Source organism: Balaenoptera musculus, chromosome 5 (assembly GCF_009873245.2).
Source record: "Balaenoptera musculus isolate JJ_BM4_2016_0621 chromosome 5, mBalMus1.pri.v3, whole genome shotgun sequence".
NCBI lineage: Eukaryota > Metazoa > Chordata > Mammalia > Artiodactyla > Balaenopteridae > Balaenoptera > Balaenoptera musculus.
The window spans coordinates 1,871,631-1,885,606 of record NC_045789.1 but is presented as its reverse complement, the minus strand read 5'-3'; the positions used below and the strand labels follow the sequence as shown (position 1 = coordinate 1,885,606).

Below are 13,976 nucleotides of genomic sequence, written 5' to 3'. Positions count from 1 at the left end.
GTCAGGTTGCCAGATCAAACTCACAGAAAGCAGAGATTCTCTACCAGCCCTAAATTCTATTAATAATGCAAAGGATATTGGCAGTCACAAGGCACAGGCACAAGATGGAGTCGTCTGAGATCATCAGCTAAGCTCCGCGTTCCTCTCTCCCTGCAGTAGGACGTGCTCTGCTTCACGTTTAACCTGTAAGCTTGCAAGTGAACATGTGGGAGTGAACGGTACTTGGAGGGTATTGTGATGGTTACTTTTATGTGTCAACTTGACTGGACCACAGGGGTACCCAGATGTTTGGTCAGACATTACTCTCGATGTGTCTGTGAGGGTGTTTATGGGTGAGATTAACCTGGGAGTCCACAGACTGAGTAAGGAAGATTGTTCTTCCTAATGTGGGTGGGCCTTGTCTAATCAGTTGAAGGCTTGACTAGAACAACAGCGGACTTTCTTACAAGTAAAAGGGAACTCCTCTTGCCTGACTACCTTTATCTGGGAGATCGCTTTCTTCCTGACTTGGATGGCAATTACACCTTCGGCTCTCTTGGTTCTCAGGCCTTTGGTCTGGAACTACCCTATCAGTTCTAGGTCTCCGCCAACTGGAGACCTTGGGATTCTCAGCCTCCGTAATTGCATGAGCCTATTTCCCATAATAAATATATGGTCACGCTTATATAAACATACACATATTTTTTCCTCTGTTCACTCTCTTCCTAAGAGAGATTTTTTTTCTTTTGTAACCAAAATGAGAGGAAAGAGAAAATAAAACAAATCTATTTAATTTAAATAAATTTATTCTATGTAATAATATCATTTATAAACTTAAAATGTAAATTTATACATTTTATACCTATCCACAGATAGATTGATAGATAGATAGATATCTTCATCCATTCTGTTGGTTCTGTTTCTCCGGAGAACTCTAACACAGATCTGAAGAGAGTCATATCAAAAATGGAAATCTCTTTTTTGCTACTTCAAGTATTACGTAGCTTATGTAAGATTTTCTAGTGAGCTATGCCCATAAATACCTAAATTTGAAGTTTACTTACTATGTATATCCTACAGAAACTTTTTCCGGATAAGACTTCTGCATTACCTGCATTACCCCTTTTACTAGAGATATCATTAGTGTGCACACGAGGTCTGCAGTGCATGCTCAGAAGATTTGACTCTATTTCTGGGTGTGTCTGGTAAACGGAGAAACAGGTCTCAGGACCCCGGGGACCCTTCCTCCCCTGCCTCTCATTGCACTGGAAAGAGACGTGCTTGTTACACAAAGGCATTCTGATCACAGAGGGGTCACGCAGGGCAACCCTGAAGTCTCAAATTTAGGAAGGGTAACATGGCCTTTCCCGGTGGAAGGGACAATTCAGTCCAGTTCTTAAGACATGCCCACCGCCATGCTGACTCTGATGAGGTGAAGAAAGGAACCGTTTTGGTACTTGGGGAATTGCTCACAGAGAATAATGGTTCTCTGGGTGGTTGCAGGAGCATGTGACACACAAGGAAAGGAAACCCCACAGAAGGGCCTTAAAGAGCTAGCAACACCGGAAGGTGGTGACCACAGAATGGGGCATCTTTGCTTAGGGCGGTCCTTGAACGTTCAGTCCACATTTCACGCCCACGAGAGCTGCGTGTACATATGAGTGGGGAGGTAAGTGTGGCCACAGAAGGGTTTCAGCTTGCTTTCTAGGCTGTTGAATCCGGAAAAAACAAGCATCATCTGATGAATCAGCGTATCTTCCCTCCAACACGCATGCACGTGCGCGCACGCATGCACACACGTGCACGCACACACACACGCACGCAAGCAGCTCTCCCGCTGTTAGTATAAGCAAGTGAGCAGGCAGAGTTACTAGTCCCTCCAGGGTGGGCAGGGAAGATAGTTTCAGACTCTCACCAAATGTTTTACTATCAGATCTCAAATCCTACATATCAATTTGGGCAGCCTATTAGTGGGCAAGAAATTTATGTGAAGAGTCTTTCTTCTTTTCAAGAGGAGTAGATATCTTATGACTCACAGATCTCAGTTAATGACTTTCTAACTTCAAATACATCTTTATATTGTGAAAGAAACAGATGGTCTGTGTCGAAGGGCCATGCAATACCATTTATGATGAGGATGTGTGCATGAAATGACAAAAAAGAAAAATTGTAGAAATAAAAAGGTCCTGGTAGAGAGCAAAATGTTTTAAGTGCTGCATCTTTTTCAAAATTTTGTTTGGTTTTTACAAAATACTGATTGAAGCAAAAGAGTCTCTCCACTATAAAGTGCCAATACACAAAATATATTGATGTTAAGGCATACTTGACATAAAAGTTTATCTTACATGGCTTTTATATACCAGGATTTACATAGTGGGTAAATTCAAGCAAAATTTACATTTTTAATGCTTCTTAAAACTAATCTTAGAAAACATCTATCTTTGGTAAAGACACAGTCTTTCTCTTACATGCAAGTCCAAAGGAATGCTTGTTCTTTTCCTGGAAGCAGAGAGTAAAATCTCAAGCATTATAGACTTTCAACAAATGTTTTAATACCAGTTTATATTCAGCAACACAGGGCAGTGAGTTCCACTTGTTTTAGGAACACCAGTCATTAGAACGCAGACTTTGGACAGAAATTTCTGATTGTCAGCTCAAAAATGTTCTTTCTCTAATCTTGGAGAATTTGCTTATTTTCTCTAATTCACTGTTTCCTTGTAACTAAATAGGTAACTCATATTTTTGATTGGAAAAATATATAAAAGCAACTGTTCATTTCCATAGTGATGGTAATAAATGCTAATCATTTCTACTTTTATCAATGGAGTCCTGTGTTTTAGTGGCTAATTACAATAATGTTTTTTCTAAAATTAAATGCAAATAAACAAGAACATATACATGAATATATATATGTATGAAATTATCATATGTAAATATATAAATAACAATATATATATTAAAAATACACATATTCTTTTGAGGAGCAAATAGTCCCCTACCATCAATATATTGAAATTTTATCCTTACCTTTCATTTTAAAAATATAGGTTTTCATATCAGGGCACCTTCACAAGGCTTTCACTTACCATTTAGCATTTGTACTTGGCAAATTGTATCAATTCAATTTAAAAGTATTGCTCATAAACTCCACAGGGCCACATGAACTCTATTTCAGAAATTAGAAATCAGATAAGTCTGGGAAGAGTGGCTTGCTGATCTAAAAATATAACTTACACTGTTAAATACATGTGCAAATCCTGTCTCCAATTTCAACTAAAGACTGTGATTCTGACCATGTTGAAAAAAAGTGCCATAGTTTCAAAAAACCATTATGAAAGAATTTTATGCTAATTGAAAAATTATCACATGATTTTAAGGAATGTTGAAGAAGTGCATCTTCTTTTATTTATAATAATAGCAATATTATCACTCAAAACAATCCAGTTAACGTTTTCTTTATGTACATTGAGGACTTTTTTTCAAGTGAAAAGATCTTTTGAGTAAAACACCTATACCTGAGTTTTTTTTCTCTCCTATAGACATATTCTAGAGAATAAAGAAAAGTTCAGTGAATGTGTCTATTATAGTTTGTTTATCAATAATTCTGATATTATTTGTTATACTACATACATACAGATATATGGATAGATATATATAATGTTTTGCTTTAAAAAAATAGGAATGAGGTTAACTTCTTCTATCAAATAATTTTAGATGCTTGTTTTATCAGAAATATTCATTAGTAAATTCAAAATACTAGATATAGGGAACTCACTAAAATACTGTCAACTGTAACTTTGCCCAAAGATCCATTAATAAAGTAAAAAATATACATAAGTAAATATTTTAACATGTTTTTCTGAAAATGATCAATTTTTTTACTAACCTGGTCTCTTGTTTTAGCATCATAAAAACTATCTCATTATGAGAAATAAACCATATTTGCAGGAAAAGACACTGGGCATTCATGTGATCCTGATGTATTAAAATTATTAAAATTGAATTGCAAATTTTGAAATGCTAAAGCAACATTTTCTAGCTAATGCCCCAAAGATGTAAAGTTCTTCTCTATAAAGTATTTTTAGAAATTCATTTAATACTGCTGGCAGAGTTTTTACTGGGATGCTTTGAAGAATGATATAATAACTGGGTTAAGATCTGCATAAATGAAACTCATAACTACCCCATATACTGCAGCTATGAGTGGGCAAATACCACAGCCTCACCAGATTTCAAACACCAGCAGTTATATTTCCTTCTGAGATGTAGTTTCTTCAATTCATCATCGGAATTACTGTCTATTAAGATTTAATAATAAAAGAATGCAATAAAATTGTCTAGAGTTCACAGTGTACTGGTAATGCACTGATGATTTTAACACTTTGAATAAAAACAGAAGGGCACAACCTTCTCACATTTTGGGGAGTGGAGCCATTTAGCCTTATAGGATGTCAAAACGCATATGGTGTATCCAACTTTTTCTTTCTTTTCTTTTTTTCCCCAAATTCTTTTTTTTTAATTGAAGTATAGTTGATTTACAATGCTGTGCCAATCTCTGCTGTACAGCAAAGTGACTCCGTTTTACATACATACACATTCTTTTTTAAATATTCTTTTCCATTATGGTTTATCCCAGAGATTAGATATAGTTCCCTGTGCTATACAGAAGGACCTTGTTGTTTATCCATTCTAAATATAATAGTTTGCATCTACCAACCCCAGATTCCCAGCCCTTCTCTCTCCCTCCCCCCTTCCCTTGGCAACCACAAGTCTGTTCTCTATGTCTTTGAGTCTGTTTCTGTTCTGTAGATAGGTTCTGTTGTGCCATATTTTAGATTCCACATATAAGTGATATCGTATGGTATTTGTCTTTCTCTTTCTGACTTACTTCACTTAGTAAGATAATCTCTAGTTGCATCCACGTTGCTGCAAATGACATTATTTTGTTCTTTTTTATGGCTGAGTAGTATTCCATTGTATATATGTACCACATCTTCTTTATTCATTCATCTGTTGATGGACATTTAGGTTGTTTCCATGTTTTGGCTATTGTGAATAGTGCTGCTATGAACATAGGGGGTGCACGTATCTTTTTGCACTGTGGTTTTGTCCAGGTATATGCCCAGGAGTAGGACTGCTGGATCATATGGTAATTCTCTTTGTAGTTTTCTGAAGAAGCTTCATACTGTTTTCCATAGTGGTTACACCAACTTACATTCCCACTAACTGTGTAGGAGGTTTCCCTTTTCTCCACACCCTCTCCAGCATTTGTTATTTGTAGATTTTTTTTAAAGATGGTCATTCTGACCAGTGTGGGGTGGTGCCTCACTGTTGTTTTGATTTGCATTTCTCTAATTATTACTGATGTTGAGCATCTTTTTCATGTGCCTACTGACCATCTGTGTGTCTTCTTTGGAGAAATGTCTATTAAGGTCTTCTGCCCATTTTTTGATTGGGTTGTTTGTTTTTTGTCATTGAGTTGTATGAGCTGTTTGTATATTTTGGAGATTCTGACTTTGAAATTCTTATTTCATCTTTCCTCCTATTCCCATGTCATGAGATTAGGGTTGCCAGGTTACATCATCTTTGGAAGGAACCTTTTTTCTTACCTGGCCCCTCTGCCATAGGCCCCACTACCACGGAAATTCAGCCCTAGAAAATCAGAGACTGACACAGTTTTTGCTTCTATCCAATATGCTGAGAAGCAGAGGTTCAGGGAACATGCCTGGTGAACAGAGAGACTTGGAGAATCCATTGCACAAATGTGTCCTCAACAAGCAAAAACAGATGAATGAGAGTTGCCAGCAATTATGGCTTCCTGGTGTTGTTTTCCTTGTCAGACATGCTGCCTAACCACTAAACCACTAACAACCTAGTACTAATGCTGAAGAAGGGCCCTGAGGAGTGACAACAGGGGCAACATTGACATGAACAAGTGTCAGCTGCCAGGAAACAGGAAAACAGAATTTCCAGTTTTGCCACTGCTGTTTGCAAACGTCACCTACATTGCTGATAGAGAATGTCATACTTGTTCCTGCAAGCCCCATTTCTAGCCATAGAGCCAGAAACTGGGTTCAGTATGTCTTGCCTTTGAAATCTCTAGGTACAAGTACATGCACAAAGGAAATCACTATAAGAAAATAACACTCTGATCGCTTCTCGGCCTTTTGGCTAAGATCAAGTGTAGAAAATAACACTCTGACAAATGTCAAAAAAATAAAAATAATTTATTTTAACTATAGTCTTCTCACCCTAGAATCAGATTCTGAACTAAGAGATACGCCATTCATTGGGCCCTTAGGTTTTGATCTACCTATGTGAAATCCAGATTTGTGTATAAAAAATGGGTCACTCAAGGTAGCTCCGTGGATCTCTGTATCTCCAATGACCTGCAAACAAATCTTGCCCATATTTAAGAAGTGTGAAGCTCTAGTAATGTGATACTCTGAAAAGCATGTATATTATTTTTTTTTAACATCTTTATTGGAGTATAATTGCTTTACAATGGTGTGTTAGTTTCTGCTTTATAACAAAGTGAATCAGTTATACATATACATATGTTCCCATATCTCTTCCCTCCTGCATCTCCCTCCCTCCCACCCTCCCTATCCCACCCCTCTAGCTGGTCACAAAGCACCGAGCTGATCTCCCTGTGCTATGCGGCTGCTTCCCACTAGCTATCTATTTTACATTTGGGAGTGTATATATGTCCATGCCACTCTCCCACTCTCTCACTTTGTCCCATCTTACCCTTAGCCCTCCCCGTGTCCTCAATTCCATTCTCTAGTAGGTCTGAGTCCTATTCCCATCTTGCCCTTAGGTTCTTCAAGACCTTTTTTTTTTTTTTTTTTTTTACATTCTATATATATGTGTTAGCTTACGGTATTTGTTGTCTCTTTCTGACTTACTTCACTCTGTATGACAGACTACAGGTCCATCCACCTCAATGCAAATAACTCAGCTTTGTTTCTTTTTATTGCTGAGTAATATTCCATTGTATATATGTGTCACATCTGCTTTATCCATTAATCTGTCAGTGGACACTTAGGTTGCTTCCATGTCCTGGCTATTGTAAATAGAGCTGCAATGAACATTGTGGTACATGACTCATTTTGAATTATGGTTTTCTCAGGGTATATGCCCAGTAGAGGGATTGCTGGGTCATATGGTAGTTCTATTTTTAGTTTTTTAGGGAACCTCCATACTGTTCTCCATAGTGGCTGTATCAATTTACATTCCCACCAACAGTGCAAGAGCGTTCCCTTTTCTCCACACCCTCTCCAGCATTTATTGTTTGTAGATTTTTTGTTGATGGCCATTCTGACTGGTGTGAGGTGATACCTCATTGTAGTTTTGATTCGCATTTCTCTAATGATTAATGATGTTGAGCATTCTTTCATGTGTTTGTTGGAAATCTGTATATCTTCTTGGGAGAAATGTCTATTTAGGTATTCTGCCTATTTTAGGAATGGGTTGTTTGTTTTTTTGATATTCAGCTGCATGAGCTGCTTGTAAATTTTGGAGATTACTCCCTTGTCAGTTGCGTCATTTGGAAATATTTTCTCCCATTCTGATGGTTGTCTTTTCATCTTGTTTATGGTTTCCTTTGCTGTGCAAAAGCTTTTGAGTTTCATTAGGTCCCATTTGTTTATTTTTTTTTTTATTTCCATTTCTTTAGGAGGTGGGTCAAAAAGGATCTTGCTGTGATTTACGTCATAGAGTGTTCTGCCTATGTTTTCCTCTAAGAGTTTTATAGTGTCTGGCCTTACATTTAGGTCTTTAATCATTTTGAGTTTATTTTTGTGTATGGTGTTAGGGAGTTTTCTAATTTCATTCTTTTACATGTAGCTGTCCAGTTTTCCCAGCACCACTTATTGAAGATGCTGTCTTTTCTCCACTGTGTATTCTTGCCTCCATTACCAAAGATAAAGTGACCATATGTGCGTGGGTTATCTCTGGGCTTTCTATCCTGTCCCATTCATCTATATTTCCGTTTTTGTGCCAGTACCAAACTGTCTTGATTACTGTAGCTTTGTAATATAGTCTGAAGTCAGGGAGCCTGATTCCTCCAGCTCCATTTTTCTTTATCAAGATTGCTTTGGCTATTCGGGGTCTTTTGTGTTTCCATACACATTGTGAATTTTTTTGTTCTAGTTCTGTGAACAATGCCAGTGGTAGTTTGATAGGGATTGCATTGAATCTGTAGATTGCTTTGGGTGGTATAGTCATTTTCACAATGTTGATTCTTCCAATCCAAGAACATGGTATATCTCTCCATTTGTTTGTATCATCTTCAATTTCCTTCATCAGTGTCTTATAATTTTCTGCATACAGGTCTTTTGTCTCCTTAGATAGGTTTATTCCTAGGTATTTTATTCTTTTGTTGCAATGGTAAATGAGAGTGTTTTCTTAATTTCACTTTCAGATTTTTCATCATTAGTGTATAGGAATGCAAGAGATTTCTGTGCATTAATTTTGTATCCTGCTACTTTACCAAATTCATTGATTAGCTCTAGTACACCAAATTCATTGATTAGCTCTAGTAGTTTTCTGGTAGCATCTTTAGGATTCTCTATGTATAGTATCATGTCATCTGCAAACAGTGACAGCTTTACTTCTTCTCTTCTGATGTGAATTCATTTTATTTCTTTTTCTTCTCTGATTGCTGTGGCTAAAACTTCCAAAACTATGTTGAATAATAGTGATGAGAGTGGGCAACCTTGTCTTGTTCCTGATCTTAGTGGAAATGGTTTCAGTTTTTCACCATTGAGGACGATGTTGGCTGTGGGTTTGTCATATATGGCCTTTATTATGTTGAGGTAAGTTTCCTCTATGCCTACTTTCTGGAGAGTTTTTATCATAAATGTGTGTTGAATTTTGTCGAAAGCTTTCTCTGCATCTATTGAGATGATTTTATGGTTTTTCTCCTTCAATTTGTTAATATGGTGTATCACATTGATGGATTTGCGTGTGTTGAAGAATCCTTGCATTCCTGGCATAAACCCTACTTGATCATGGTGAATGGTCCTTTTAATGTGCTGTTGGATTCTGCTTGCTAGTATTTTGTTGAGGATGTTTGCATATATGTTCATCAGTGATATTGGCCTGTAGTTTTCTTTCTTTGTGACATCTTTGTCTGGTTTTGGTATCAGGCTGATGGTGGCCTCGTAGAATGAGTTTGGGAGTGTCCAACCCTCTGCTATATTTTGGAAGAGTTTGAGAAAGATAGGTGTTAGCTGTTCTCTAAATGTTTGATAGAATTCGCCTATGAAGCCATCTGTCCTGGGCTTTTGTTTGTTGGAAGATTTTTAATCACAGTTTCAATTTCAGAGCTTGTGATTGGTCTGTTCATATTTTCTATTTCTTCCTGGTTCAGTCTCGGAAGGTTGTGCTTTTCTAAGAATTTGTCCATTTCTTCCAGGATGCCCATTTTATTGGCATATAGTTGCTTGTAGTAATCTCTCATGATCCTTTGTATTTCTGCAGTGTCAGTTGTTACTTCTCCTTTTTCATTTCTAATTCTATTGATTTGAGTCTTCTCCCTTTTTTCCTTCATTTGTCTGGCTAATGGTTTATCAATTTTGTTTATCTTCTCAAAGAACCATCTTTTAGTTTTATTGATCTTTGCTATTGTTTCCTTCATTTCTTTTTCATTTATTTCTGATCTGATCTTTATGATTTCTTTCCTTCTGCTAACTTCGGGGTTTTTTGGTTCTTGTTTCTCTAATTGCTTTAGGTGTAAGGTTAGGTTGTTTATTTGAGATGTTTCTTGTTTCTTAATGTAGGATTATATTGCTATAAACTTCCCTCTTAGAACTGCATTTGCTACATCCCACAGGTTTTGGGTTGTCGTGTTTTCATTGTCATTTGTTTCTAGGTAGTTTTTGATTTCCTCTTTGATTTCTTCAGTGATCTCTTGGTTACTATGTAGTGTATTGTTTAGCTTCCGTGTGTTTGTATTTTTTACAGATTTTTTCCTGTAATTGATATCTAGTCTCATAGCGTTGTGCTCCGAAAAGATACTTGATGCGATTTCAATTTTCTTAAATTTACCAAGGCTTTATTTGTGACCCAAGATATGATCTATCCTGGAGAATGTTCCATGAGCACTTGAGAAGAAAGTGTATTCTATTGTTTTTGGATGGAATGTCCTATAAATATCAATTAAGTCCATCTTGTTTCATGTATCACTTAAAGCTTGTGTTTCCTTATTTATTTTCTTTATGGATGATCTGTCCATTGGTGAAAGTGATGTTAAAGTCTCCTACTATGGTTGTGTTATTGTCAATTTCCCCTTTTATGGCTGTTAGTATTTGCCTTATGTATTGAGGTGCTCCTATGTTGGGTGCATAAATATTTACAATTGTTATATCTTCTTCTTGGATTGATCCCTTGATCATTATGTAGTGTCCTTCTTTGTCTCTTGTAATAGTCTTTATTTTAAAGTCTATTTTGTCTGATATGAGAATTGCTACTCCAGCTTTCTTTTGATTTCCATTTGCATGGAATATCTTTTTCCATCCCCTCACTTTCAGTCTGTATGTGTCCCTAGGTCTGAAGTGGGTCTCCTGTAGACAGCATATATACAGGTGTTGTTTTTGTATCCATTCAGCCAGTCTAGATCTTTTGGTTGGAGCATTTAATCCATTTACATTCAAGATAATTACCGATATGCATGTTCCTATTACCATTTTCTTAATTGTTTTAGGTTTGTTCTTGTAGGTCTTTTTCTTCTCTTGTGTTTCCTGCCTAGTGAAGTTCCTTTAGCATTTGTTGTAAAGCTTGTTTGCTGGTGCTGAATTCTCTTAGCTTTTGCTTGTCCGTAAAGGTTTTAATTTCTCCATCAAATCTGAATGAGATCGTTGCCGGGTACAGTAATATTGGTTGTAGGTTTTTCCTTTTCATCACTTTAAATATGTCCTGCCACTCTCTTCTGGCTTGCAGAGTTTCTGCTGAAAGATCAGCTGTTAACCTTATGGGGATTCCCTTGTGTGTTATTTGTTGCTTTTCCCTTGCTGCTTTTAGAGTTTTTTCTTTGTATTTAATTTTTGATCATTTGATTAATATGTGTCTTGGCATATTTCTCCTTGGATTTATCCTGTATGGGACTCTCTGCGTTTCCTGAACTTGAATGACTATTTCCTTTCCCATATTAGGGAAGTTTTTAACTATAATCTGTTCACATATTTTCTCAGTCCCTTTCTTTTTCTCTTCTTCTTCTGGGACCCCTATAATTCGAATGTTGGTGCATTTAATATTGCCCCAGAGGTCTCTGAGACTGTCCTCAGTTCTTTTCATTCTTTTATCTTTATTCTGCTCTGTGGTAGTTATTGCCACTATTTTATCTTCCAGGTCACTTATCCGTTCTTCTGCCTCAGTTATTCTGCTATTGATCCATTCTAGAGAATTTTTAATTTCATTTATTGTGTTGTTCATCATTGTTTCTTTGCTCTTTAGTTCTTCTAGGTCCTTGTTAAACGTTTCTTGTATTTTCTCCATTCTATTTCCAAGATTTTGGATCATCTTTACTATCATTATTCTGAATTATTTTCCAGATAGACTGCCTATTTCCTCTTCATTTGTTTGGTCTGGTGGGTTTTTACCTTGCTCCTTCATCTGCTATGTGTTTCTCTGTCTTCTCATTTTGCTTAACTTACTGTATTTGGGGTCTCCTTTTCACAGGCTGCAGGTTCATAGTTCCCGTTGTTTTTGGTGTCTGCTCTCAATGGCTAAGTTTGGTTCAGTGGGTTGTGTAGGCTTCCTGGTGGAGGGGACAAGTGCCTGTGTTCTGGTGGATGTGGCTGGATCTTGTCTTTCTGGTGGGCAGGTCTACGTTTGGTGGTGTGTTTTCGGGTGTCTGTGGCCTTATTATGATTTTAGGCAGCCTCTGTGCTAATGGATGGAATTGTGTTCCTGTCTTGCTAGTTGTTTAGCATGGGGCGTCCAGCACTGTAGCTTGCTGGTCGTTGAGTGAAGCTGGGTCTTGGCATTGAGATGGAGATCTCTGGGAGATTTTCGCTGTTTCATATTACATGGAGCTGGGAGGTCTCTGGTGGACCAGTGTCCTGAACTTGGCTCTCCCACCTCAGACGCACAGCCCTGATGCCTGGCTGGAGCACCAAGAGCCTGTCATACACACGGCTCAGAATAAAAGAGAGAAAAAAAGAAAGAAAGAAAGAAAAAGATAAAATAAAATAAAATAAAGTTATTAAAATAAAAAATAAAAAATAATTATTTAAAAAATTCTTTTAAAGTAATAAAAAATAAAAGCAAGCAAGAAAGAGGAGAGAAACCGAACCAAAAAACAAATCCACCAATGATAACAAGCGCTAAAAGATGTCTAAAAAAAACCCCAAAAAACAGACAGACAGAACCCTAGGACATATGGTAAAAGCAAAGCTATACAGACAAAATCAACCCCAGAAGCATACGCCTACACACTCACAAAAAGAGAAAAAGGGAAAAATATATATATATCGTTGCTCCCAAAGTTCACCTCCTGAATTTGGGAGGATTCGTTGTCATGCAGGTATTACACAGATGCAGGCACATCAAGTTGATTGTGGAGCTTTAATCCGCTGCTCCTGAGGCTGCTGGGAGAGGTTTCCCTTTCTCTTCTTTGTTCGCACAGCTCCCGGGGTTCAGCTTTGGATGTGGCCCCGCCTCTGCGTGTAGGTCGCCTGAGGGCGTCTGTTCCCCGCCCAGACAGGACGGGGTTAAAGGCGCAGCTGCCCCAGGGGCTGTGGCTCACTCAGGCGGGGGGAGGGAGCGGTACGGAGGAGGCGGGGCGAGCCTGCGGCGTCAGAGGCGTCGTGACGTTGCAGCAGCCCGAGGCGCGCCGTGGGTTCTCCCGGGGAAGTTGTCCCCGGATCACGGGACCCTGGCCGTGGCGGGCTGCACGGGCTCCCGGGAGGGGCGGTGTGGAGAGTGACCTGTGCTCGCACACAGGCTTCTTGGTGGCGGCGGCAGCAGCCTTAGCGTCTCACGCCCGTCTCTGGGGTCCGCGCTGATGGCCGCGGCTCGCGCCCGTCTCTGGAGCTCGTTTAGGCGGCGCTCTGACTCCCCTCTCCTCGCGCACCAGGAAACAAAGAGGTAAGAAAAAGTCTCTTGCCTCTTCGGCAGCTGCAGACTTTTTCCCGGACTCCCTCTCGGCTCGCCGTGGCGCACTAGCCCCTTCAGGCTGTGTTCGCGCCGCCAACCCCAGTCCTCTCCCTGCGATCCGACCGCAGCCCGAGCCTCAGCCCCCAGCCCCGCCCGCCCCGGCGGGGGAGCAGACAAGCCTCTCGGGCTGGTGAGTGCTGCTCGGCGCCGAGCCTCCGTGCGGGAATCTCTCCGCTTTGCCCTCCGCACCCCTGTGGCTGCGCTCTCCTCCGCAGCTCCGAAGCTCCCCCCTCCGCCACCCGCAGTCTCCGCCCGCGAAGGGGCTCCTAGTGTGTGGACACCTTTCCTCCTTCACGGCTCCCTCCCACTGGCGCAGGTCCCGTCCCTATTCTTTTGTCTCTGTTATTTCTTTTTTCTTTTGCCCTCCCCAGGTACGTGGGGAGTTTCTTGCCTTTTGGGAGGTCTGAGGTCTTCTGCCAGCGTTCAGTGGGTGTTCTGTAGGAGTTGTTCCACGTGTAGATGTATTTCTGATGTATTTGTGGGGAGGAAGGTGATCTCCGCGTCTTACTCTTCCGCCATCTTGAAGCTCCACCTCCCAACTTTTTCTTATACATTTACTGCTTCAACAGAAAGAAGAGGCCATTAAAGTGTAAGAGGAGATGGGGTGATGTGTTTTGTTTTATTTTGTTTTCAGGTATAAAAAGCTGAATAGTAGTTGCAACACAAGAAATTATACTGATTGTATGTAATAGCTCTATTGCAGTCCATGTGAGAGTTGTATCAGATTTAACAACCTGGAAGGTTTGATTTTTAATGTACATCAGCCCTGCTAATTGTTTATTATTAATATAATTCGATGTTAGTAATTCAGTGGGAGTACAGGAAATGGAGTATAA

The 13,976-nt window shown here is 39.2% G+C and overlaps 1 pseudogene; it reads left to right on the top strand.

Annotated features, from left to right (window-relative positions):
• Positions 1-6,130: 6,130 nt before the first annotated feature.
• Positions 6,131-6,226, top strand: LOC118896205 (annotated as a pseudogene).
• Positions 6,227-13,976: the final 7,750 nt, after the last annotated feature.